Source organism: Eurosta solidaginis, chromosome 4, assembly GCF_040869045.1.
Source record: "Eurosta solidaginis isolate ZX-2024a chromosome 4, ASM4086904v1, whole genome shotgun sequence".
NCBI lineage: Eukaryota > Metazoa > Arthropoda > Insecta > Diptera > Tephritidae > Eurosta > Eurosta solidaginis.
In genome coordinates, this window is record NC_090322.1 from 84,239,949 (window position 1) to 84,267,053 (window position 27,105).

At 39.4% G+C, this 27,105-nt stretch overlaps 1 long non-coding RNA gene across 1 annotated transcript in view; it reads right to left on the reverse strand.

The window, feature by feature from the left end:
• Window positions 1–428: 428 nt before the first annotated feature.
• Window positions 429–27,105, reverse strand: part of LOC137250023 (uncharacterized) — a 35,568-nt gene continuing 8,891 nt past the window's right edge. Inside the window, exon 3 of the long non-coding RNA XR_010952698.1 lies at window positions 429–914. This is a non-coding gene — a long non-coding RNA (uncharacterized lncRNA). The remainder of the gene's footprint in view (window positions 915–27,105) is intronic.

Here is a 27,105-nt window from a genome sequence, read left to right on the forward strand (position 1 = left end):
GCATTATGAAAACAATAAATTCTGGTTTTTTAAATTCAACTAAATTTTTTTAGCGCATATAATGACATTGCTATATGACAGACAATGACATTTACTTTGACAAATGACGTTTTTAAGGACTGAACACACTAAAAACTAAGAAACTTAACGCTCTCAACAGAGTTCCATTGTGCTTTTGACTTCATTAGGCATTCGATAAGTCACTTATGAAATAATTATAGATTCGAATTTTTTAGGGAATAATAAGCGTCTTAATGTAGAAAACTGCCTTTATTATTCAATAAGCCGTCTGTGTGAAAACCATATTAGGTATGTTTTCATTATCGCTAACCAAAACATATGCAACAACAACAATACGGGTAACTGGCCTACCGGTTACCCGTACCGGTAACCTTCTGTCAAATCGCCTTTTGCATGATTGAAAGGCGTTCTTTTTGTTTAAATAACATTTAATTATAAATAAATTATGTATACAATGGTTTTTACAAATAATTTCCTTATTTTTCTAGCAAACCTTACATATTTGCATATTTATATGTACAAACTACATATGTAAATACATAAATTCATTCGTAGTCGTGCCCTTTCTGAAATAATTTTGAGTTTCGCAGCTCAGAGTGATGGTGCCCAATTTTTCCTGCGCTGGTGGTGTTGTTAGCATATGTTTGCAGAGATATGAGTGTTGTAGATATAATACCGGAATATATGCAGCCCCAATTCGTGCTATCAAAGTCGATTTGTAGGTGATGTTGAGCCTTTGAACGACCCTTTCCCATAATATGAGTGGTAGGGACTTATATGTGATACTAAAAAGGCCGAGGGATAGTTGTCGCAGTTTTCTTGAAGTTTCAGCAAATGTACGTTCTTCTTACAGCCACAGCTGGAATATTGCCCACATCGTCAAATCAAATTACCTAGAATGAAAAAGAAACGAATATCAGTAAGGATAGATAAAAAGTTTTTAATATAACCGGAAAGTGCTTAATAAATACGAGATACTCAAGGAGATTTTAGATAACCAGAATCAGGACTTGTAAAGTAAATTCAAGTGAACCATGCCAAGGCATCTTCCGGTGGCAGGGGTACCCGAAGATTATAACAAGGGATAATTGATAGATGTTGGGATAATATATAGTAAATTAGGCGTGCTACAAGAACAAAAACGAATAAATGCAAATGACTGTTTAATCCATAATGCGAAGTTCTTTGAATGGATATGCAAATTGAAAGGGCAAAGTACTGCTAAAACTGCTTTCCACGAGTAACCCGGGAACGAATTGATATGAATACGTCTATTCTTCTTTAGCAGTAGTGCCGAGCACCAGTTCCCTTTTGGACAGGAAAGTAAACGTTTGGTTGTCTACAAGTTTATCATATGCCAGTACAGAACATACTCGTTTGCTGGATCTGACCAGTACATCTAATTTTCCCAGATTTTCTGGGCTCAGCAAGGGTATCCTCCTGAATGGTGCATGTGTACCCTGCTGCCTGGCCGCTCACCTAACAACGCCAGACACGATGGAACTTGCCTTGCGACACCCAAAGTGCACTCACGCTTCTCATGGTTCCAGTGGGTTAGTGGGCTTAGAGTATAACCGCGGTAGCTATGCCTGTCGTAAGAGGCGACTAAAATACCAAATTGATTCAAGGAGTTTTGTAGCGCAACCCTTTCAATGGGTTGCCAGCGAAATATATAGCTTCTCCAACCCAATTGGCAACGTCACCTACCCGTGGCGAATCCTGTTTCTTTAACAGCCGCGGCTCTGGCGACCTCATGTTCCTTATGAATCTACATTTGAAGGTGCTTAGTTAGCTGACATCGCTTACTTAACCGGTAGATTCTAAAGTAAAAACCAAAACAAAATATAGGTTATGTTGAACTGGCCGGTTCATAAGGACCTCACATAGACTGAATGAGTCGGTAGTGTTACCAGAAGCTTGTTTTAACGACCAAGTGGAAAACCCTATCAACAACCAGGACCTATGTTATAAAATAACTCCGTCCTCTTGACAAATACTAGAAGCTTCCTAGGACTTAAGCCACTTGCTGCTTCTAGATCTGAAAGCTTTATCACTCCTAATAGCTGGAGCCTTGGCCTGGCAAGCGCAGGGCACGAGCACAGAATGTGCTCGATCGTTTCCTCCTACAATCCGTACTTCCTACATCTGATATCACTGACCAAGCCTAATTTAAAAGCATGTGACGTCAGAAGGCAATGTCTAGTCAGAATACCCGTCATGAGTCTACAGTCCTCTATTTTTAATGATAATGATAATATAAGAATCAATGTATATGAATTACATATTTCAAGTAATCTCTTACAACAACCTGATCGATGGCTACATCGCCATGTAGGTAGTGTGGCGATCCACCTTGTATGCAGGTACTGTATGTACTCAACCGTGCAAATTGACATTAGCAGTAACATTGTTTACATGAACATTGCCTGGTATTTGTGCAGGCATCAATATAGCATACATTGTGGCTGAGCTCAGGCCAAGGGGGTCACTGCTGGCGGACAGTGAACGGCCTATTAATTAGGTTAGCTGCGAATATCAAATAAGCAGCCCTCGACCAAGAGCGGCTGGTGAGGAGGGTTTGGCTTAAAAGGCCTAACGCACCCTGAGAACCTCCAGTGACAGGGCGAGTAGATGCCGCCCTGAATTAAGCATCCACAGCCTAGTGCGGGGTTGCTTCGAGGGAATACCTACCCAAGATAGGGAGGCAACTATACGACGTGGGATACACACTCAGGAAGGTAAAGAGGTAAATTATTTGTAAATTTAAGGTGATTGTCACATTAAGACTGAGCCCAGTAAGGTCTTAATTAAGGTATACTGGAATCAACGACTCGGATATGTTTGTTAAGGGCTGGCGAATGTGGCATTCGGAAATCTCAGTACACGGCTTGACACACCGTCGAAATGACTTTCCGGTTAATGTCCCATTCGTCTCCGTCCCGTTAAAACCTTGGCAGGCCTTGGGGTACGTTCAAAGTCCGTCATCATTAAGTTGGTGGTGCAGGTTCGGTTGAGATCCTCCCGATTAATACTGATCTGGCTCTGAACGCAGTCTTCATGAGGGACTGCGTCAACCTTCACGTGGCCTCCCTGCCTTCGCATAGACAACCACGGGATCTATATAGGTAACTGCACACTCGGACCAAGATAGCGGCCTCAAGTGGGGACCCAATTAAATAAATGATGAGCAACAACAATACTAAAATAAAAAACCAAACACAGGAGAATGAAATGGCGTTCAATCCATTTGTAGGAAGGAAGCTAGCTCGCTCTCCAGAAGGGCGTGGCCCATCGGCTGGGGGCCTTAACATTTCGTCGCAAGTGGTAACGAAACCCAAAGGAGCGGAAGCCGAAAGCAAGCAAGGAGCGTTGTCGCCGGGTGCTACACCGAAAAAATATAGCATACATTGGGCCAGTTCGGTGTGCACCAGCCACTGGTACAAACACTTGAATGCATAGCTTTAATATAGATTAGATGTCCAGCAGTGCTATGGTTGTGCCAATATGTAATGGGCTGCTCCGTCTCTTGGTACGGCTGTATAAGTATGGGCGGGTGCAATGTATTACTAGCATTCTCAAGATCGTATGGTACATAGATGGCTCGAAGACGCCAGCGGGAATTGGAACCAGAGTCTTCGGACCCAGAGCCAAAATATCAGTACCTGTAAAAGCACATACGAGCATTTTTCAAGCGGAAATATTCACCATAAGTTGGTGCGATGAGCTGAACCTTCAGCGCTGATACTTCAATGAAACAACTGCCATACTCATTCAGACAGTCAGGCCCCACTAAAGCAATTGTGGCGTTCGAAATAAAGGCAGTACTGGTCCTTGAGTGCGCAGAAAATCTGAATCAATTAGGAACACACAACGTAGTACTGTTGCCCTGGGTCCAAGACCATAGGGGAGTAGAGGGTAATGAGCAGGCGGACTCTAGTGTTTAACTTGTTGCGTCCCTCCCACAAATTATCATCCTCCAAACAGATCAATGCAGCGGGTCTGCCCCATACTCTCCTCCTACGGGAAGGTATCGAACCCAATCCGGGGCCCTCCTGACCCCGGTCCTGAGAAATGGTTTTGCTGCGTTTGCCGGAAAAGAACCTTTTTAAGACGGTCATACTCTTGTCAGTGTGTCATGTGCAAGGGATGGTTGCATCGGAGAGGGCTTGATCCCGAAACCCGATGTCCTCGTAACTTTTATAAATCTTTTGTGGCTTCTTTTTGTTCACGCCCTCATTCATTATGAGAAAATACGGCACCTGAGAACACAGCCGTATGAAGCAGAAAAACAAAAGCGGGTCCTCAGTGTACTCCACAAACTAGCTCAACTTCGATTTGGATACTGTAACAGGTTAAACTCTTACCTATCCAGAATCAACCACGACATACAAAGCATATGTCCTGCTTGTAATGTGTCCCCACATGAAACCAACCATCTCTTCACCTGTATTGTGGAATCAACGCCTCTAACACTCCTCTCATTATGGTCCACCCTGTTGAAACTTTCTGTTTCCTTGGACTCCCGTTAGAGGACATTGATGACAATTGGTGATCGGTCGCACCTATTGGATGAGGCGAAGCACTGCTACAACAATAACAGCAGGCGAACAACCTGGAAAGAGAGGCAGGAACTGCATGACCCATCGATCCCGAGCCGTTCCTGCCAGTTGGCTCACAGGGGCATTTATTAGTAGAAGGGGGAAAAGAGAGAAGAACACTGGAGCAATACGCCAGATTTGAGACAATCTAAGTTACTGTTAGGAGGTTATAGCACAAGTCGCTACAGGGCAATAATAGACCTCTCGAAAGATAACCTAAGAATCCCAAGATCTATTCTTACAGGGCATTATAGACTGAACAGCCGTATGCAGAAACTGGGCATATTATCGAATAACACATGCCGATTTTGTGATCGACGCTTCCTAAGGCCGTCGGTTCTATGTAGCGGAGCGACTCGGAATTTTTCCCGACCAAGGACTGCCATTTCAGTGTAACCCCATTTAATTTGTTGCGCCCTCCCACAAATTGTCATCCTCCCAGCAGCTCCTTGCAGCGGGACTGCTCCATATTCTCTTGCTCCGGGAAGGTATCGAACCCAATCCGGGTCCGTCTACTGACCCCGGTTCTGAGAAATGGTTTGCTGCATCTGCCGGAAAAGAATCTTTTTAGGACGGTCATACTCTTGCTGTTGTTGTTGTTGTAGCAATGTTTCGCTCCACCTAATAGCTGCGACCGATCACAAATTGTCATCAATATTCTCTAACGGGAGTCCAAGGAAACTTGCTGTTTCGACAGGGGTGGTTCCACATTACAATTAAAGAGATGGTTGGTGTCATGTTGGGACACATTGCAAGCGGGGCATACATTTTGTATGTCGGGGTTGATTCTGGATATGTAAGAGTTTAACCTGTTACAGTGTCCAGAACGAAGTTGAGCCAGAGTGACTCGCGTTTCCCTGGGAAGTATGCGTTCCTCCTCCGCAAGTTGTGAGTACTGTTCCCTGAGTACTGGATTCACCGGCAATTCCCGGCATATAGGTCCGACGCCTGTTTGTGGAGTTCACCAATGACCTGCTTGTGTTTTTTTGCTTCATACGGCTGTTCTCAGGTGCCGTATTGGGATGCCCAGGTTTCTGGGTATTCAACAGGAACTGTTTGGTTAGCATCTCATTTCTCTCCCTGATGGGGAGTAGATGGTGTTCTGGGGACATAAGAAGATAGCCCGTGGCGGTTCTGAGCGCAGTATTTTGGCAGGCCTGTAGCTTCTTCCAGTGGGTAGTTTTTAGGCTTGGCAACCATATGGGTGACGCGTAGCACGCAAACGGCTGGCTTTGTATGTGGTAATGAGCGTTTCTTTGACTTTTCCCCAAGTACTCCCAGCAAGGGATTTGAGGATTTTATTACGGCTCTGGATTTTCGGAAGAATTGCGCCTGCGTGCCACCAAAATGTAGATCCTGGTCAAAAGTCACACCCAAGATTTTGGGGTGTAGGACAGTCGGTAGCGTAGTGTCATCGACGTGGATGTTCAATATGGTCGACACTTGGGACGTCCAAGTTGTAAATAAGGTCGCGGAAGATTTAGTCGGTGATAAAGCCAGGTTTCGCGAAGCGAAAAAACTGTAGAGATAAGGGAGGTAGCCGCTTATTCTGTTGCAAAACTCATCGATCTGTAGGCCCGGGTCTGTGGCCATTATTGTGCAGTCATCGGCGTAAGAAACGATAGTAACTCCTTCCGATGGCGAAGGTAGTTTTGATGTGTAAAAATTAAACAAAAGTGGGGATAGGACACCACCCTGTGACACCCCTTGTTTAATTCTTCTTGGCTTTGATGTTTCGTTTCTGAATTGCACCGATGCCTGCCGACCACCCAAATAATTTGCGGTCCACCTTTTAAGACATGGGGAAGGGTAGACCCTTCCAAGACTTGCAGTAACATGCCATGGTTGACCGTATCAAAAGCTTTTGATAGGTCTAGCGCTACGAGTACTGTTCTATGGTGGGGCTTCTGATTTAAACCACAATTTATCTGGGTGCTAATGGCATTTAGCGCGGTGGTGGTGCTATGGAGTTTTCTAAAGCCATGCTGATGACAGGCTAGCTGCAAATTTGCTTTAAATTAGGGGAGCAAAATGGCTTCAAGCGTCTTGGCTACTGCCGATAGGAGAGATATCGGGCGGTATGACTCTCGTATGTTAGCTGGTTTCCCAGGCTTTAGTAGCGGGACCACCTTGGCCATTTTCCATTTTTCGGGTATGACAAAGGTGGAAAGAGACAGGTTGAAGACATGTGCTAAATATTTGAAACCCTTTTTCCCTAGGCTTTTAAGCATCGGCATGGCTATGCCGCCTGGGCCCACTGCTTTGGATGATTTAGCATGACCGACGGCATCCTCAACCTCTTTGGCGGTGATGGTAATTGGTGACGCGCTGAACTTATGTTTATGTGCGTGTCTGTTGGCCCTCCGTCTATTTTTGTCGACTATAGAATGCATTATATATTGTCGGCAGAAAGCGCTCGCGCATTTTTTCGCATCCGACGGCACTTTGTCGCCAAAGGCGATGGAATCTTTGTCATTGTGCCTAGACGGATTCGATAGGGACTTTATAGTGGACTAAAGTTTACCTACACCGGCAGAGAGGTTACAGCCGCTTAGCTGCTCCTCCCATTTCGCCCGCTTGTGTTCATCCACAAACAATCTGGTGCGTTGGTTTATATCCCTTATTTGGGGGTCGCCGGGATCGAGCTGTCTTACAAGGTCACGTTCTCTCGCTAAACTTGCGGCCTCTGCCGGGAAGTGGGCCCGAATTTCGGGAATTCTACCGGCGGGAATGAAACGAGCCGAGGCAGATTCAATGACCTTACGGAAAGCACGCTCCCTTTGGCGGCCATCAGTTGGGATAGGGAGGGCATCAAAGCGGTTGTCTGAAAAGGATTTGTATACGTCCCACTTTCCTTTTTTAAAGTTAATGAAAGTGCGTTTTTCTGCGACGATGAAGTCGGCGGTGGTAGGAAGCTGTCACAGTTCGCCGGATATTTCAATCGTGAGCGCAGAAATCGTAAACTGCGTCAACTGGCAGCCGATGGTAACATGCGCATCCGACCACCTGCCTATACTTATTTCGCTCGAGCATTCCGCCGACTTCATCGTCGCAGAAAAACGCACTTTCATTAACTTTAAAAAAGGAAAGTGGGACGAATACAAATCCTTTACAGACAACCGCCTTGCTGCCCTCCCTATTCCAACTGATGCCCGCCAAGGGAAGCGTGCTTTCCGCAAGGGCATATACAATAAAATAGAGAAAATTCTCGTATTGAAACTAACGGAACAACTATAGTGAACATAACGGAATTAAAAACACATGGCAACACGCCACATATTGAAATAAAATAAAGAAGTCTCGTAATTGGCGATGGCGCTTTAATTCATTGAATGGGCCAAATAATTCGATTTATAATCGACCTCCGTAGCCACGGTGCGGGAATATCTTAAACCCCCCAAAAAAAAATGTGTTTTTTATTCCGTTATGTTCACTTGTCAGTTTGTTAGTTAAGCTACGCTTAAACTTATTCTGCAGTTTTTCAGTCTACTTTACTGGTTCATGTACCATTAAAACACGGGGTATTTGTATTTAATGTGGAAGCTTGTATTTAGAACACGGTTGCCATCTCTGTCCATTTGGTTCAAAAATGGTCCCTTCCAAAACCATTTGGTCCTTTTTTCGCAACTTTGGTCCATTTTCGGCACGTTTTTGGTACTTTTTTTCTTTTTCACTGAAACAAAAATGCAAAATACTGCTAATCAAATTTGCCACACATTTATTAACCCACATATAATTTTCAATTTAATTCAATGGAATTCCTACCACGAAAATTGCTGTCAATAAAATGTAGCAGAACAATGTCAGATAATATAGGCGAGGCATTAAAAACAGAAGTGTTAATTTTTGACGAAACAACGGACTTATCAGAAAAAATACTTTTTTAGTAATTAGATATTTCAATCGGTTATCAAACACTTTTCGTGATATATTTTTGTAACTAGTCGAGCAAAAAAAATGTATCTCAAATATTCGCGTGTTCTGCGTAAAATTATTCCCCGCAGGTGCTTGTAAAACTCCATAAGGTTCAATCACAACACTGTTAACTAGTTTCTTTACATGTAATCCCGTTCAGTTATTACGTTGTTGAAACTTTTAACACGCTTGGTTTTTAGTCTGAGTTCAAAACTCACACTTACTGAATCTAGGATCTGGTATGAAGTTTAAACTGTTACGGAAAAAGTAGGCCTCTATAAAAATGGCATTAACACAATTGCTTAGTTTCATTTAAGTTGAGGTGGTTGCCCGAGGGTACACTTAGGCCGGAGATATTATTAGTTTCATTTACACTTTAACACAAGTTTGCCACAACGTAGACTTTTTAAGCGTTCCTTACTAAAACTTAAGTGCGCTATACATTTTATTCATTGAAATCAAGCAAAACTAGGTTCACAACGTTTGGTTGGTGAAAGACATAGACTAATCCTAGAAATGTGAAAATGTAATATCTAAAGGCACATTTTATTTTTGTTTGTGCAGTTTGAATTAAAGACAAGTGTCTCCTTTATTAAAATTTTATATAGGAAACCACGGAAATATCCTAAAACGTTTGCTTTTTACAACGAATACGACACTCTAGTAATTTGCCGAATTGTTTGTAAACCAATAAAGTAAAACTAAAATTTGGTCGTCTTTTTTAGGCCTGGTCTTTTTTCGATGAATTTCGTTCCTTAATGAAAACATGGTGTGCCAACCGTGTTTGAAAATGCATGTGACAAGGATGCATTTTTCAGAATTTAATTTTTTTTAAATAATGAAATAGTGGTATGCAAGCGACTGCCATAGTAGTAGACATGTATGTACATGAATATCATGATCAAAGTTTAAAACTAAGAAATGTTTCTTTGCATTATAATCTAAGGGAAGATGCACTCGAGGCGTAGCTTCATAGATGCGTATTTAGCACAGCATAAAAAATCTTGAGGCGTAGAGAGAACGTAGCTCCATGCCATATTTTGTACGCGTCTACGAAACTACGCCTCGTGCGTATCTTGCCTAAGTTTATATTTTTTAATTAACGCTTATAACTAACATGTGAAGCAGCTACACTTAAGGTGGATTTTGCGTCGTTTTAGCACTTGAATTGCGTCTATATCTGACTTTGAACACACGCGCTTTAATTGTTTCAATCCATAAGCAACGCAACGCCAACGTTGAAGCAACACACATGTAATTAAAATCTTACGTTCTTCTTGAAATTTCTTGCATTTTTTGAAAAATATGCCAGTTTCTATCGCCATTCAACTAAATAAAGAACACAGTTTTGTATTCATGTCGATTTCGTGATCGATAAGCGGAGCATTTCCTCCTGGAACGCGACGCAATCTGATGAGGGAACAATATACCAATGTTCGCAGTGCAATCACTAATAAATTTTCGCTCCATCTTCATGTTATCAAAATTGTTGCATTTCAATTTTACTCATGACAAAAAATCAAAATGTGACTCTTTCTTTTGCGTGCATTGTCACACGGAAACTTTTAACGTCCGTTAAAAGTGATGGCAAGTGGTTGTTAGCGTTCACCGACGATGGCGAAAACGGCCCCTGGAATTGTTATCTTATGTGGCGTATGAAAGTTATTCAAATTAGTCAGCACCAAAACGAAAAGTTAGTGAAAATTTGAGATATAATGCATAGGTATAAAACGCATGCAATGTATAAAATCATTTTTAATATATAAAATTAGTATGGCATATCAGATTTGTCAATATTATATTAGTTCTGCTACTTTCAACACATTTACAACATATAGTTAGAAGTAATAAACACGATTAATGACTACATTTATACGTGTTTCATTTATTTTCATCGAGGAATAAGTTCATAAAAATAAAAAGCGTTTTTTTATAAAGTATATGTGATGCCTCATAGATAAAATGGGTAATAGAATGAACTTTGGTTGGTATATTATATTTTCTATATAACTACATTTTTTTCATTTTTGTACTTAACTACATTCCCTTTTGTGATTCAGGCTTTTGGGCAAATTTTGAAAAAAAACTCCGAACATTATTCCTTCATTATACTTCATTCGACTGCCTTCTTTTATACTATGTACAAACACACACCAAATTGGCAATTTATACCATTTGGGCAATTCATTACGCAATTTATAATATAATAAATTGTATAATATAAATTGTATATGATAAATTACGTAATAAATTGCAAATTTTAAAAAAATTCGTAATAAATTGTTTCAAACTGCAAATGCAATCTTGCAAAGTGTCTTTATTGAGTAGATTTAAACGTCAGTTACGCATGGCTCAAGTATATGTTTGGCTCATCTCGCCAGCTGATAGTATTTTCTTCATTTCACTGGAGTAGGGATTTTCAAAAGAGGATGGCAAACTTAAAATGAAATCAAAACTTTGAACACATTTTCTTACAACACATAAAAATTTCAAAGTTTTATGTTTTCATTCCATTCCATTCGCCTAATACCAACACGCACATTTTGCCAATCTGAACAGAGGTATGTTGGTGCTGTAGATATTAGCCAACCAGCTATCAAATTACTATTGTGTAAGCTAAATTGAGTTGTATGAACACCACTCAATTTAAATCGAAATTGCCTCAATTTATTTTTCTGTTTGAACATATCGCAACATAACCTCAATTTAAGCTGCCAAACTATATAGTAACCAATGGTTTAAGCTGAACTTAAGCGGCCGATCTGTCAGGGTTAAACTCTAGTTAACCTATCAGTATTTGCAATCGTTCGAAATGGCGTCGAATATACTCAACAAGCATTTGGGCTTGAGTATCATTAGAGCTCATGTTGATAACTAGGCATACTTTTAAAATCTCAAGGGTTGTTTCGAAACAGTGGCTCAACTAGAGAATCATAGCGTATTCAGCAAAATATGGAATTTTTTATAGCGCAAAAAATGCTATTACTTAAGTTGAAAAAATTTAATTAACAACTTGCGGTTCTCTAACTAGACTGAAAAGTAGGATTCGATACTACAGTATTTTCACGAAAATAAAATGAAATATATATAATTTAAAAAATAAATAAATGTGACACGCTAACCTCCGAAAATATTTTAGGCCGAGCTTCTCTTCCATTTTGCGTCGTGCTCCTTTTAATTTTTCCTACGGGACCTACTTGTTTTATGCCGACTCCGAAAGGCACCTGCAAGGCAGGTAAGTTTGCACAAAAAGCTTTTCTGGCAGAAATACAAACGGAGTGCTTGCCAAACACTGCTACTAATTGAAAAACCTTGTTCCTAAAATTTTGATGTTGCTTTGCCCGGGGCGTGATCGCAGGATCTTCGGTGTGGTAGGCGGAGCACGCTACCATCACACCATGGCGGCCGCCTATATTATTAATTTTTTTATAACTTACGCCTCATTACTGCTATCAATTAGGTGTTTATTTCTCACAATAAATAGGTATTTGCTTTGGTGGTACCATCTTGGAGATTTTTTTTCAACTCCACCTCAACTCGATATCCAATGTAGGATATCAACTGGAGAAACTTGTTAAATATTCATTTGAGAACTGTGCATTTCTCAAGATCTTTCGAAATTAGGATATTTATTGGAAAATATTAATGACGTCGGAGATCAACTCGAAAACTTTTTATTTTACAAAATTTCTCAAAGGTTGGATAGTGATTGGAGAATGAAGTTGGATACCAACTCATGATCTATATGGTTTAAGAATAATTTAAAATGATGTTGGATATCACTTCCGGAACTCTATATATACATTTCGCTGGAGAATTTTTTTCATGCTTGTTTGGTAAACGAAATCCAGCTGTTGTCGTATCTACAAATTATCTAGATAAAAAACCGATGTTGCCGTACAAAAAAGCATACCCAGAAGTCGGCCTTAAACTGTGACCGAAAAACTGCTCAGCAGTTTAACTGGAGTTTAAATTTGACTACAGTTTGGGAAACTTAATTGAAGCTTAGCTTAACCAACTACAGAAAAACCGGGCCTTATACTTGTTTCGTTAGTTCACTTTCAATTATACGGCTCATACACGACACAAAAGCCATGCGCAAATATAAAACGACGAAATTTGTGCAAAGGAGAATTTTGACATACACGGCTCAAAAACACTGCGCAATATTAATTTTTAAACTAGCGCAACAAACGAATCATGTGTTCTAATTGCATAAAGAAGGCAAGTGCGGCTTTACTTCTTTCGATTGCATTAAAAAGAGAGAAAAGAAAGCAAAAGGGTAAACGGATTTGGTCACAATTGTGGTATAAAAAACGAAATGTATTGGGACAGAAAAAATTACTTCGGGAACTTGAGTTTACGTCTCAATGTGACTTTAAAAATTATGTAAGAATGGATAAAGAAACATTTGAAGTACTTTTGTCTAAAGTAGCGCATCGAATTAATAAACGAGACACTGTGATGAGGAAAGCTATTCCTGCGCGTCATCGTTTAACTTTAACATTGCGTTTTTTGGCAAGCGGCAATTACAGCAATTTCTCCACAAGCTATCGGCAAGATTGTAAGCGAGACTTGTGATGCTATAATAGAAGAGCTAAAAGACTACATAAAGGTATTTGTTACATATTTTAAACAATTAATACATTTCAATCATCTTACAGTTGCCAACAAATGAAAATGAGTGGAAGATGGAAGCAAACGCCTTTAACCAGCGATGGAATTTTCCCCACTGCATCGGTGCGATTGACGACAAGCACGTTAACATAAAAAACCACCTGGGTCGGGGTCGTTTTACTTTAATTATAAAAAGCATTTCTCTATTATTATGATGGCTGTAGTAAACGCAAATTATGAATTTTTGATGGTCGATGTTGGTGCAAATGGAAGAGCTTCAGATGCTGGTTTATTTAGTCAAACCAAGTTTTTCAAGCAGCTTAAAGAAAATAAATTACGACCACCAAAACCTGAATTGCTTCCAGGATATAATGAAAAAATGCCATTTGTGTTTGTTGCTGACGACGCATTTCCACTAATGGAAAATATAATGAAACCTTTCAGCCACAACTCCCTCGAGAAGAGTGATATAATATTTAATTATAGGCTATCCCGCGCACGTGGATTGGTCGAAAATGTTTTCGGAATCTTGGTTTCGCGTTTTAGAATCCTTTTGAATACTTTAAATTTCTCGCCAGATAAATCCACAAAATTTGTTTTGGCGTGTTGTTATTTGCAAAACTTCTTGCGTAAATCAAAATGTGAAACATATTTTACTGCTGAGCCCTGTTCAAATGTGGAAACCACAGAAGCTTTCGAAACCCCTGGATCGCAAGAAAAGGGAGATGTCTTAGATTCTTTAAGTTCCACAGCAATTAGAAATGCATTTGCAAATGCAAAACATATGAGAAACAAATTTAGAATATATTTTAGTTCTGTTGGCACGGTTCCATGGCAAGATAAAGTGTATAATGAAACTCGTAAACAAAAATGCCAATAGTAATAAGCAACTAATATAATATGTATTTACATTTGTATTTATCAGTCAAAATAAAAAAATGTATGAACTATAGCTGTTTAGCTTTTAGTTGCTTTTAGAATCTTTTTAGGACGGTCATACTTTGTTCAGTGTGTCTCGTGCAAGGAATGGTTGCATCGGACAGGTTGTTCTGGGCTTGATCCCAAAACCCGACGTCCACGTAACTTTTATAAATCTTTTGTGGCTCCTTGCGTTCACGCCCAAGGGCGTCCCGTACATACAAAGCAATTAGCCAGCCGATTACGTGCTACGCGTCACCCATATGGCCGCCAAGCCTAAAAATCACCCACTGGAAGAAACTACAGGCCTGCCAAAATACTGCTCTCAGAATCCCCACGGGCTGTCTTCTTATGTCCCCAGAACACCATATGCATAATGAGGCGAGAATACTCCCCATCAGAGAGAGAAATGAGATGCTGACCAAACAGTTCCTGTTGAATACCCAGAAACCTGGGCATCCCAACAGACATCTGATAGATGAACCAGCACCGCCTAGGGGCTTAAGGAGTCATCTCCGTAAGCATTTTGAGGAAATATGGCACCTGAGAACCCAGCCGTATGAAGTGAAAAAACACAAGCAGGTCCTTGGTGAACTCCATAAACAGGCGTCGGACCTTTATGCAGGGAATTGCCCGGTGAATCCAGTACTTAACTAAAATTATCCAAAACTCGCGGAAGAGGAACGCATACTCCCGAGGGAAACACGTGTCGCTCTTGCTCAACTTCGTTCTGGATACTGTAACAGGTTAAACTCTTACCTATCAACCCCGACATACGAAATGTATGCCCCGCTTGCAACGTGTCCCCACATGACACCAACCATCTCTTCAATTGTAATGTGGAACCAACCCCTCTAATACCCCTTTCCTTATGGTCCACCCCTGTTGAAACGGCAAGTTTACTTGGACTCCCGTTAGAGGATATTGATGACAATTTTTGATCAGTCGCGGCTATTAGGTGGGGCGAGCATGGCTACAACAACTACAACAACAACAAACGTTCCAGTCCGAATGCACAAACGCCTCCATCGACAATAACCTGCCATTGCTCATAGTGGATTCCCTGTAAGTTATAAACAAATTACGACATTTACCAAAGCCGCCGAAACATAACACCGGTTTACCGCCTCCAATTTGCCAAAGTAAAAGTGCAACGACATCGCCTTACTTTAAATTAGAAAGATACTTTCACTTTTATTGATTTAACATGTGAATAATAATGTAATTTTTGGATTAACAAATAAAGAAAAGATATTTTCGCTTGAATTGTAATTATCATTTGAATGATAATGCACTTCTTAAATAAATAATAAATAATATAGATTCCATTTGGCAAAGAAAACAATGACTGAATACTTATAATTTACTTTGTACTTTTAGTTCAATATAATCACTTTAAAATTGGTTTCATTTAATACTCCTCACTGAAGCTCTCATAAAAGCATTGAATATCACTACCACGTCGATTGGAGAATGCCTCAGAATTACTAGTCATTGGTACCTCCTGATCCGAAAAGTTGAGCATATTTTGTGCCACAATAAATTCAGATGAAGACTCTGTTGATTGATAAATAGGTCGCTGACGTGAAGACGTAAGTAGGAAATCCTGTATTTCTAAAGCATGGTTCTTTTGGAGAGTACTCATGCATCCGTGGTACAATATATCTGAAATAAGTTTACGCGCAATCACTTTATGCTGTTCGTCCATTTCTTGATATTGCAATGCCCAAGATTTGCCCAGCATATCAAAGTCACAGTTGCTGTTCCCGCTTGATTGTAGTTTGCTACAAGCTAATTGTATCAGCTGGTCTTCTTCTGACACCTTTTTTTTCTTTATATGCATTTTCTGAAATAAGAGAAAATTTACCAAGATTTGTATGTAAATTACTCTACTTCTTCTTACGTGCTCTTCTTTTTATATATCCATTGTAGATGTTCCTTCTATCCATTCCTCCTGGTCTTCCAAAAACGACAATTTATCATAATACCAAAGGGTGGGCTCGTATATATCATCAGTCCCAGCACCTGACTTTTGGCTATCTTTTACTTTCTTAAGCTCTTTACGATATGTGGTGCGAAAACTGTTAATTTTTTTACTGCCATTTCTCTATTTGCCTCCGGGTATATTTCCTTCAATTTGTCTACCATCTCTTGGTAGCTGCTGCTTTTTTCCGTTCTATTGCTGTAATCAGCACTCCTTGTTTTCCACGGTGCTGGTAATTCACGATACAAGTCAAAAAACTCGCACCAGAAGCGTTCATTTTCCATTTTATTTATAATTACTCTTTTTCACTTTTATTGAATTCCTGGTGCAAGCTAGATATGGTCTTTACGCCTTCGATAATAAATTTTTAAGCGATGTTATGTTATCAGAAACCACAGGTAAACTGTATAACATTCACCACACACGAAGAAAAAAGCATGTGCAATTTTTGCAGCATGCGTAAATATCAAAATCGTTTTGATTTTAGCACAGTTCTCAGCGCAAATAGCGCAAACACTGCACACACCGGGAAAATCCTTGTGCAAATTGGTAATTGGCACAAGGATACTTGTGCCGTGTAATTGGCGTATTACGAGAATTTTCTCTATTTTATTGTATATGTGTATTTTTTTCCAATATGCGGCGTGTTGCCATGTGTTTTTTGTTCCGTTATGTTCACTTAAACTTGTTCGGTTACTTCACTTTTTTTTTTTTAATTTTTATTTGGCGTCACGCCATTACAATAGGGGAGGACGGGCTACATTTGACACTTTCATTTAAAAGTCGTTTATATTGTATAACATATAATATAATTTTAAAAGAGTTAAATGTAAAGAAGTTCCGGGGTTTGCATGTGCAATAATGACAATAAAAAATTAGAAAAAAGGTGTAGCTAATTTTTATTTGCATTTAAAGATTGTTATATAATTAGTTAAATGTGCCCCACAGATGGGCGCATCTCACTTTTTCCGGGGCACATTTGACCACATTTTCTGCTAGGTTTTCTCAATAATTTATTTGTGAATATTTTATTAAAATAGACTCAGTTTATTTGTACGTTTTTAGACTTATTATAACAAAAGATAAAATTCAAATTTAGATTCAGTGTAGATATTTATACTTATTATAACAAAAGATAGAATTGAAGCTTAGAAAAAATATTTTATGAATAAGCTGTAAAATTTAACATCAAATAATTATTTGGTGCTGCTGCGACAAATCGGTGCTGGGTTTTGGAATCGGAAGTTAAACTCACTACGAAAATAATTTATATTGTGGGTGGAATCGCAAAATATCTCTTCAAATAAAAGGGCTTCTTGCATTTTTCCCCGAAGTCGACCAAAACGTATTCTCCAACGTTTAATACCTCGTCGTCCAATAATGTCAATTTTGAAATGTCTAGCCAAGCTCTTTTTTCAAGCCTAGCCAAACTTTCTTTTTGTAGGCTTTCTTAGTGTAAGTCAAGGATTTCGGTTCAAAAATCCATAAGGCCCGCTTTCTCTAGCTGCCTTATTAGTTATCCAACTAGATGGAGATGATATGTTATTAGCGACCACAAACCCATAAACAACTCCTCGGAATGTATCGTAAGACAATCCATATGCAAAAAACGCACACTTCTGTGTATATTCAACAAATTGTTCTTCTTGAAATTTTGTTAGAGTTTGATGGCTTGCGTATTTAGAGTAATAACTAAAATTCTTATCACAACTACTGTCGTTTCCAGAGTCCGAATCGTTCCTCAAAGGATATTGTTTCTTCATTAGTATGATCACAGATGTTCTTTTTATATTATATTTCTCCGTTACGAACGTAGCTCTTTCGCGCTTATGCCTAATATCTGAAAGGGATTTCTTCATATCGTTCCAATTTATACGGAAACGGCTGGTCTTTCTCTTGTAGCTACGAACCATTATTACATTAAAACTGGGCAATAGAAAACTATTTGTTTTATTACATTTGTCAAATGTGCCCTTTGGCGAAAGTCAAAGGTGCCCCATTCTACTTACCGTTTCGTTTTCTGGATTTTGCAAACTGTATTTCACTTCAGAAAAAATCATGTAACGTAGCGTTACAATAACATCACCCCCTTTTTTTCCTTATTCACTTAAACCTGAACCTCCCTGTACTTATTTTTTCTGTAGCATAGCCAACAACCACTATGGTAAATAACCACAAGAAAATCACAATAATGCTGTATTGGTTTCTCAACCAGTTTGCGGCACCACCCATATAAACGCGGGAGTGGCTGTCTTTTTAAAGAAATACTTGTCCCTACTGCTAGCTAGCTGAGTGGAAGGGGCGCTGTCATGGCGCGGGTCACCCTTCACCCAGGTAAGGACGAGCGGGATGCCTTTGTGCTATTGCACCCGTCGCCCCCTGGGTGTTGAGCGGCCCGACGCCTTAATGACTATATCACCCTTCTCTCTCAGCTGTGGCTTCGGCTAGTTTAGTGGAAGGGGCGCCGTCATGGCACGGGTTACCCTTCACCCAGTTAAGGACGAGCGGGGTGGATGCCTTTGTGCTATTGCCACCAGTCGCCCCCTGGGTGTTGAGCGGCCCGACACCTTAATGGCTATATCACCACTCCCCTTAACTCTGGCTTCGGCTAGTTGAGTGGAAGGGGCACCGTCATGGCACGGGTCACCCTTCACCAAGTTAAGGACGAGCGGGGCGGATGCTTTTGTCCTATTGCCACCCGTCGCCCCTCTGGGTGTTGAGCGGCCCGACACCTTAATGACTATGTCACCCGTCCCCCTCAGCTCTGGCTTCGGCCGTGGACCGATGCGTGCGCATAAGGGGCTACCGCTGTGCCGTTAAGGTGCACTTCCCCTCCGCCCACGGATCGATCCGCGGTACAGCTGGTACAGCCCCGCCCCTTTAAGCACCTTCTATTAAGTAGGGTGGCGGGGGTATCAAGCGGTGAAGCCGGCACTTACGAGTCCTCGCAGTCTCTTCCCCAGGTGACCGACCCCGCGGACTACCGATCCTGCCGAAGACTACCGATCAATCCGATACCGCCAACCGACCCCGCCCGGTACGAGCCGCCGCTGTCCAGGCAAACACCATCGCCAGCCTGCTTCCCCTCTCATCCCGGCCCTGGTACGCGATCCGTAGCCCACCGCCGCTGCCGTCGCATCGTCGCTCCTCTGGTGCCGCCGCTGCTACGGCGAAATTTTGGCCGCTTGCCATCCTTCCGCCGTTAAGTCGCTGCATCCGTCCCGCCGCTGCTACGACGACCGTTGGCCGTCCGCCATCCTACCGCCGTTAAGCCCCTGCATCTGTCCCGCCGTACCAATCCGTCCGTTCAACCGTCCCAACTGCTCCAACGACCGTTAGCCGCCGCTCTGCCCCCCTCACCATCTTGCGACGGAAAGCTGCTGCCCGCCTAATACCTCCAGCCGTGTATTCGTAACACATAAATATTGTGTATTTATTCAGTAGGGGTTTGTGGGACCTTTACTCAACTCTGGATTGACTGAGCGTTACCCCAGCCTTAGACAAAACCCACCTCATAATCATTATTTAATTTGGGGGGCCTAATTCAAAGGATGCTAAAAAATTATCGGTTCTTATTGATTTTAAGAAAGCTCACGTCTGATCTACGAAAAATTACAATAAAGATCGCGAAAATGTAAAAACACCTGTTACTTCCGTACTCGTTGAAATATAGTAGGTGTTTTTTTTGCAAGCGAGCTTGAAAAAAATGCTTCAACTAGCTAAACAGTTTCACTATAGCAAAACCATACAGATGGTTACTTTTTTTAGCTGCTTTGACATTTCTACTTCTAGCGCAGTATGTTTTTAACACTCAACCAGAGAATTACAAAAACAAAATACATGAAATGCGTGTGTTTGTTTGTATGCATGTCACCCTGCCGCCACGCTGTTATTTTGTTATTTTTGTTTATTTGCACATTCGTATGTTCATTTCATTCGCTCGTTCACAATAGTGCCCTATTTTTGAATATGCATCACTAAACAACACAACCAATCAGGTCGACAATTACCTAAGCGGTTTCAGTTGAAACCGCTTAGCCAACTCAACTCGGTTACTTTTTATTGTTCCTTTCCATGCAATTCGGTAATCTAGCTAGTATTTTAATTGTAATAGTTTGCAACGAAATACAGCTAATAGTGATTTTTTTTGCCGTTTCTTTTCATAAGGTGCTTTCCACATCTGTAAATTTTTCATAAAGGCCCCCGTACACACTACAGACAGCAAAGTCAAATGTGCCCCAGTGTCAAATGTACCCCGCTCTCCCCTTCTTCCTTTTGGGAGTGCAAAAGCTTTCCCCAACTCTAGTTTAGAGAAGCAATGCACATCCCAACTCCGCCAATTCGCTAGAATTGCCACCCTTAGGTGCATTTTAGATTTCGGCTCAACCAAGTCAAGCCTGAAATTACTTGGTTGAGGCGAGGCTAGCACTGTACGACCACTCTGTCGCAAGGACAAGAACGGAATCGCACATTTTGTTTACAAATAAAGACTAGCGCTGAAATTAGTTCATCGAAATTACAAAAACAAAAGTACATGGTACTTTTATTTATGTTTGTAGGTATGTCACCATTCTGCCACCTTGTATAGTTCCACCATGGACTAGAGATTTCTACATGATACAAAAAATGCAGATAGTTCCACTTAATGTGACGTGAGTTACAGTGAGAATTTCATAAAACTCTCCGTACCAGACTGAAGAATGTTACGATTTTTCTGATTTTGATGGATTTTACATTAACGGATACGAGTTAACTTTTTTCATTGTTATTTTAAATAAAAAAGAAAATAGCCTTATAAGTGTATTTTAATTTGTTGGCTAATTATTGATAAATAAAACAATATATATTATGTGGTATTATAATTCATATAATTGGTCAATATTTCGGTTTCAATCTGAAACCATTCTCAGGAACAAATGAATGTACTTGATCGACAGTCGATAATTATATAAATTATAATATTACAAAATATATTGTGTTTTATCTTTGCGGCCTTGAGCTCAATAATTAACCAAGAAATTAAAAAAGAAAAAAAGTAAATACAAAATAACAGCCTAGAAAATAAGTATTTTGTTATTTAATCGAATTATACATGATGTAATTAGCTGTACGGTTATTAAAAAGGTAACTGATTTTTGTCCTGAAAACCAAAGATTATCGAGGACGATGCAAATCGAAATTGGGGAACCTTTTCCGAAACATCCCTCTGACAGTTCAAAGTAAGTTGTTGTGCTTCGTAACGGCATAAACGAAACTTTTACCTGATTCTCAACAAATATTTGTACACATAAAATGCTTTACGCATATAGTTGTTGTCACAGATAACCGTTGTGGTTTCATCCTGAAAGAAATTCCCATCCCGAAAGCCACAACTTTGCTTTAAACAGTAATGGTATGGCAACGCTGCTAGCAAATCAACAAACTTTGTGAAACTTCAAAAATCCCCAAATACGTCAAACGTATAAGTTTTTCAAACCATCTTTTCTATGCATCTAAAGGAACGGACATATTACGCTGCGCGACATGTGGCAGCAGAAACGCTTCACAGTACGACGTATTTTGATAATTCACATTAAGCGGATATCGAGCGTCACATTGCGGAAAAATTTCGTGTTTATTTTGGTTTGCAAAATGGACTACATAGGGTTTGAAACTGTAATAGTTTAATTTTTATGCGAAGATATGGAATATAATGGCAATAGATATTGACATTCCACCCCGTAATTATCCCTATCGACACTCACATTTGGCAGCAAGGAAGTAAATGGACCCCCCCTGAATTGGAAGAAAGCGGTGAGGAATGGTTGATGTCCCTCGATTCTCTCAATTGGCGCCAGAAAACTCTACCCAAATTAATTTACTACATTTATATGTTGTTAGTAATTTTTTTTATATTTATATATGTATATCTATTGTACATTGTTTTACTTTAATATATGTACAACTTATATATATCGCTTTGTACTAAAAGTTATTCAATTTCATGTTTAATGGATTGATTTGCGAATTTAGTTGTGATCCATCATTTTCTCACAAAAGTTGCGGTTGTACTATAATCGGTGGCTTCTGTATAACCAGCCGTTACAATAACATCAGAAAAACCACGATTGAGCCTTTGGTGTCTTCATTAGCTCTTTGCCCAATTGATTACAATCAAACACCTGTTACAACAAATTCTGCTCCAATTTCGTTGGATAATTCCCAAATGTTATTTTTTCTCATGCTCAAATACATTTTGCCGCGCGGGTTAATGCAGGTAAGTAATTTACATCTAGCGGCAGCAGCACTGCGCGACACTTTTCTATGCGGCTTTTTGCCTAGTTGATCAAATTAGACGCGCTGTGCCGGGTCGCGCAGTGCTACTGACGCGATATGTGAATTGCCCCATAAGCATACATGCAAAGAATATTTGGCGGTGAAGTGCAGTGCTGCGTAGTGCAGCCTAGCGTGGCCTTACCTTAAGATGTCATCTTTGCATGTGATTGTGTCACTGCTGACAGTCATTGTGAATTCATACAAGTTTTAAACTTCGAGATCTAGTGGCGGATGGAGTACTACTTTTTATATTAATTTCCAATTGATTGAAACATGTCTTATTCTTTTGGTTGCCTAACCGGAAGTCCCCTATTTCGTCTTTATTCCTTATTCTTCATGCAGACATGGTTGTATTTTCATGGATGTGTTCATTGTATTTACTTCAAAGAGTTTTTATTTTTATACTTTGGCAACAACAAAGGAACGAATTCATGCCGAATGTTTTCTCAAGGAAGTTTGGTTATTTTTCTTTAACTGCATCCTATATATTTACGCGGTGTAGTGATTTTGCGAAATTAAAATTTTTAGAAAAAGAATTAATTAATTAATTTAATACAATCAATAAAATAAACACAAATGCGCCACGAAAATATATACAAGGCATTTTTATAAACATATATGACAAAAAAGCCAGCGACTACCTTGAGAAAATATCGAGTAATTTGCCAAAGTATCGAGTGAGGGCTCTTAACAAATAAACACTCTTTGTTTACTTAAGAACTAAGAACTACGCAATGAGGCATTTACAGCTTTACAACTCGGCTAAACCTGAAAATGATCGACCTCGATCATGGATAACACATATAACTAGTCAATCTTCAGAGGATCACATTCTGGTTCGTCATCACACTCCCCAGGCATCTGCCGCCATTCACGGATTCGGTGGGCCTCAATGATCTCGTCATAGAGCGGCTGAGTCAACTGGCAATTGTTTATGTCCCTTGCGACATACCTATCGTTCCCTCGAATTTTATGTATCACATAAGGACTCTTATAGCGTGCTATAAACAGTAGTATCAACATTTCTCACGGCAACGTAGTCGCCTACTTTGTATATCTTAGTCCTAAAATTGCCCTTACGGGACCCCTCGGCTTCGTATTCTTGCCTAACTTTAATCAAGTCAGAAGCGTTATTACGAATTTGTACCAAGTCTCGGTCCTCATCCGGAGATATTTTGCTTTGAAAACACTCGGTAAATTCGTCTATTATTACACCTCTCTGCTCGAAACCGAAAAGAAATCGACTTGGTGTATTCTGACAAGTGCTATATTTTGAGTTAATTATGGCAGATTCCACCTCAAGTAGCTTTTTGGTTCAGTCGTCATGGCTCACTTCGTCAGTCAGTTTACCTAGCATAGCCTTTAATACCCTATTCACCACAAATCACACACAGAAGATTGTGAATTCACGAGCTCAAAATTGCTTCGTTCTGCGCAACTACGTCACACTTGACTGCTTCAGCGAATGAAAGAAAGAGAGAAAAAAACAAGAGATAAAGGAAAATGACGTAAAAATTGTCCATAAATAACAGCTGATCTTTTGTTTACATGCGCAATGCGCCTCCTTCTATAATTCCATCATGCCTATTCACTCTCTCCACTTGTCCGTTGGCTTGCGGAGAGCAGACAGCAATTTTTATATGAGCTATATTTAACTTTAAGGGCCAGCTAATGGTGACTTAACCATAACCAGATAAAACAGCTAATCGAACCAACCTTATGGAAATCCACAAAAGGTTGTACATTCACGAGTTCAAAATTGCTTCGTTCTGCACATCTACGTCACACTTGACAGCTTCAGTGAATGAAAGAAAGAGAGAAAAAACAAGAGCTAAAGGAAAATAACGTAAAAATTGCCTATAAAAAACAGCTGAACTAATGTTTACCTTCTCGTATTCCATCATGATGGAAATCAATATAATCGATTAATTGTGCAATACCATACTGCTAAAGCTATAATACCTATATGACACTATTTTATTTTCTCTGTATTTTTCTTATATTTTTTGTCTCCCTTCCTCTTTATACGGTTTCAGTACTGCTGCAAGAGTATAAACTATATTTCAAAAAACTAACGAAATACAAGAAAAATACAACCTAGTTCATTAAAAACAAACAAGCCAGTTTGTTTTTCGATAGGTTTTTTGGCATTCCGCCGGTTTTTCTTAATTTTTTCTGATAAATGAAAATTTTATTTTTATTTTGAAAATTTTGTGCACAAATATGTAACGAAAATTAACGTTCTTGTAAAAAAAAAAACAACCAAACGATCGCGCAATATTTTTTCGCCTACATTTTCATAGGTTTATTGTGAAAAAATTTGGTGAAAAATGAAACGAAAAAGTCAACAATAACATGTCAAACTTATTCCTTTTGTGGCCAATATTAGACTCCCTTGCTCTAATTGGAAATTGTTTTTGCATTTTGCCTCTCCGATAAAGTTTCATCAGTATTTTAAGCTTGGAATCCAAGCCAAAATAAATTAGTGTCATATAGGTATAACAATATCATAGCCATCCATTTTTTTTGGTTTTTCGCCATAACCATAACCTAAAAATATTTGAGGTGGAGAAGTTGTATACATGGTAGCTGGTCAATTGTGCTCAATATTATGTGTATAAATATACTATTTCTGACAATAAATTTGCTTTGGTAGTGCAAAGTAAATGACAAAAAAAAACGATACAGCTCTCTCTCAGCACACTACCGAAAGCGGGCATTCAGCTGATCTGTCCAATATTTGGTAAAGAAACGAGTGATAAAGTGCGAATCAGAACAGAAGGCCTACGAATAATGCAAATGAGAAAGAGGACTGTCAACAGAAAAAAAGAGACAGCTGACATCTCCGATGCATACCTATTATGCTTATAATCTACTTTTTACCATTTCTCTTCTTTGTACATATATGCATACCTACTAACTGTAGCTTCTTCAGGTGAGTAGTTTTTAGGCTTGCGACCATATAGGGGACGCGTAGCATGTAATCGGTAGAGATGGGAAACGGGTAAATACCCGGTAAATTGGTTATATATGGTAAAAATGGGTAAATGCCCAAAGATTTACCCAAAAGAAGGGTAAAAATAATCTTTTGGAAAATATGGGAAACAAACACACAAATTCAATCCAAAATGTACCCAATTTGTCCTATATTAGTGGGTAGTTATCCATTGCGCTATCGCTTGATTTAGTTTTAATCTGTAATCCAGTGTTTTTCAAAATATTTAGCCAATAATGCATGCCCCTGCAAAAACTTAAGTTTACCCAGTAAACATTTTAAGTCAAAAAAATAGTCGGGAAAAATATCTAAATTTGAGCGTATACAGTCGGTATGGGCTTATTTGGGAGGCCGAAATCAATGTATCTCCTTCTTGCAATGGTCGTCCTATATCAGCCTCTTAACATATATCATTTGAGCCTAAATAAGAGTCCGAAATATGCCCTAAAAGGCTTTTAAACAGCTCATATTACTATACTGGAAATCTCCGGCGTCATTTTTAATAATAATAACTGATTATCTCACACCTATATGGCCTATTTATTAGGCATCGTCAGCGCTTATTGGGGCATATATAGTTCTACACACCAGGGGGTCAATTCCGTAACTGTGAAAAACTGAAAAATGTACACTCATTGAAAATTCACGAAGTTTTTATCAGTGAGTCTTTTTGTTCACAGTTTTGCTTTACGGAATCAGAATTTCAAAGTTTACACAATTTCTTGTGTACACCTTAAAACTCACAGTTAGCGAATAGGGCCCAGGACAGAGCGTGGCAGCATTGCGGTCAGATTAAAAATGTCGGGAAGCGTCCATGAGGAAAAACGTCGATGCTTATACAAAAAAAGAATAGCAAGGGTAACAATAATGTACAAATGCAATTCCTTTTGCTTTAAAATGAAAAATTGTAACAAAGTATCAATATTTGGTCCAAACTCGATTTGAGGAACATAAATATTTGATAAATGATAATTTTTGCATGCTAGGTTGGAAGCTTTTATGCCATTAAATAAAAGGCAAAAATTATATTTTCTTTACCCTCCTACGCGTTTCGACGCTTTTCTGATTCCTACATTGCCCACTTATTTTGGACTCGTTTCGGATTCTTAAATTATGAGCGTCGTTAGCATATTTGAAGGGTAACTTTGTTTGTGTAAATATGTGTACCCTAAAAAACAATCTCGAAGCGCTTACAGTTCTGGAGTTCAATATGGGCCTGAAATATGTGAAAAATATCAGCCTCAAAAATACTACCACCTAAGAGTATTCTATTACTCCAATTTGATCAAATTATGAACAAACGAAAAATACAAAAATCGGCTGCCTCGCTCCGAAATAAAAATTCAGAAATTTTTCTGCGATAATTTATTCTAAATAAATAATTAATTTAACTAATACTTATTTCATTTCTATCTTATCCTCATGGGAGTTTTATCACCTATGTTCTTCGCTTCGGATATGTGTCAAAAATTGTTCCTAAAAGCCCTGAAATAGAGTCATGAGAACTCAAAATTAGTAGTATTTGAGGCCAATAAGGCTCATATATGATATCGGAAGGAGGCCTGTATAAGACTTTTGTTAGAGGCAAAATATGAACGTGCTAGAAGTAATATAGCATTCCCTTCAGGCTCTTAAATGAGTTCATAACGAGTGCAAACGATCCAAAGCTTGGACTCCTTTCAGACTAATTGTTGACTCCGAGTGTTTGCTGGGTTGTTTGTTTAAAATCAAAACGAAATTTT